We start from the raw sequence: 1,586 nt of genomic DNA, 5'->3' as shown, positions 1-1,586 counted from the left end.
GGAATTGGGGGGGACCCTTGGGAATGGGGGAATCCTTGGAATCGAGGGATTGGAAATGAGGGGTAACAGGATAGGGGAGGGAACAGGGGGGCTCTTGGCTGAGAAAAGGTTAAAAGGGAATTCCTTGGGAATGAGGGAATCCTTGGAATTAGGGGTTTGGCACTGAAGGGCTTTGGGAATAGCCAGCCTTGGAAATGAGGGGACCCTCTGAAGGAGGGCGGTGCATCCATGTGGGAAAAGGGTTTGGAAAGGACGTTCAGGGGGCAGAACAGGGAGCAGCTCCAACTTCCTCCCAAATATTTCTCCTCCCTCTGGAGCTTCCCCCTCCATCCTCTGATCCTTTGGCCTCCCAGCTGGAATGTCCTGTCCTGGCTGACGTTGGAAGCCACACGGGAAATTGGGAAAAAAACAGGGATGCAGCTGAAGGCTGAGTGAGAAATTCCATTTTAAGTAGAATCCAGGGATGATTTAGGTTGCAAGAAATCATCAAATCCAGCCCCAAATTCCCTTAGCACATTCCTAAAAGCCTCAGGAGTGTCTTGAATTGGTTTTTTTTTCCCCTTTTATTTGCCTCATTTCCCATATTTTGAGGAAATGGGGATGTTGGCAACCAGCCTCCGCATGGAGCTGAGTGGTTTTAACTCTGCTGAGCTGAAAAGGAAGGAGCAGCACTTCCATAAAATCATTCAGGTTTGGAAAAACCCCTAAAATTATCCCAAGGAAGAACCAGGCTGATCCTTGGATCCTGCCCTGAAAGGAAAACGGGGCATTTCTGGGGCTGCTGCAGACGTGTTAAAGAGAAATAAATAAATTAAAGGAAGCAAAAGTGAAACTGCTGGTGCTGGCAGGAGGGAGCTCATCCTGTGCCAGCCACTCCTGCTGGGTTGGGGTTCTTTTGTGGAAAAAATTACATTTTTTGGGGGTTTTTTTTGGTGGCCAGAAGAGAGGAGTTTGTGCCTATTCCAAGTAAGGTTTGGTTATTTTATGGGAATAATTCCCAGGAGGATTTTTTAAACCTGCAAATGGGTTCAGGTTCCTCTGGTAAGGAATGATCCCAGCTTGGAAAGGCTCGGTTTGGGTGGTGGAATGTGGGATCCAGGGTGTGAGGAACAAGGCTGGTTCTTTCAAATCATTAAAAGTTTAATAAGGGATGAAAGGATTCCATAAATTCCATGAAGAAGAATTTCCTTAACCAATCTCCTCTCTGGGAAAGTGAGTTTGTGATTTCACTTCATTACATTTAATTTCATTTCACTTCATTTCATTTCATTTCAATTTTTAAATTTCATTTTAATTTTTATTATTTTATTTTGGTTTTTTAATTTTGCTTTCTTTTATTTCATCTCGTCTTCTATAGATATATATCTAGTGCAAATTGCCAAAAGCACACCATTAGCTTAAAATCATTTTCTTCTATATTTTTATTGCATTGGTTAAAGACATACTTATGAGAATTATATATATTTCTATATTATATTATAATTTGTGAGTTTATGTATTATGGGAATTAATTTTCTTGGTTTGGACTTTGGACTTGTCTGCGTTTTACTAAAATGAATATATTTTATTTTTTCTTGAGGTTTTGT

The sequence above is a fragment of the Geospiza fortis genome, unplaced genomic scaffold (genome assembly GCF_000277835.1).
Source record: "Geospiza fortis unplaced genomic scaffold, GeoFor_1.0 scaffold61, whole genome shotgun sequence".
NCBI classification, from domain to species: domain Eukaryota; kingdom Metazoa; phylum Chordata; class Aves; order Passeriformes; family Thraupidae; genus Geospiza; species Geospiza fortis.
The sequence above is the reverse complement of the archived record's forward strand: the minus strand, read 5'-3'. Positions refer to the sequence as shown.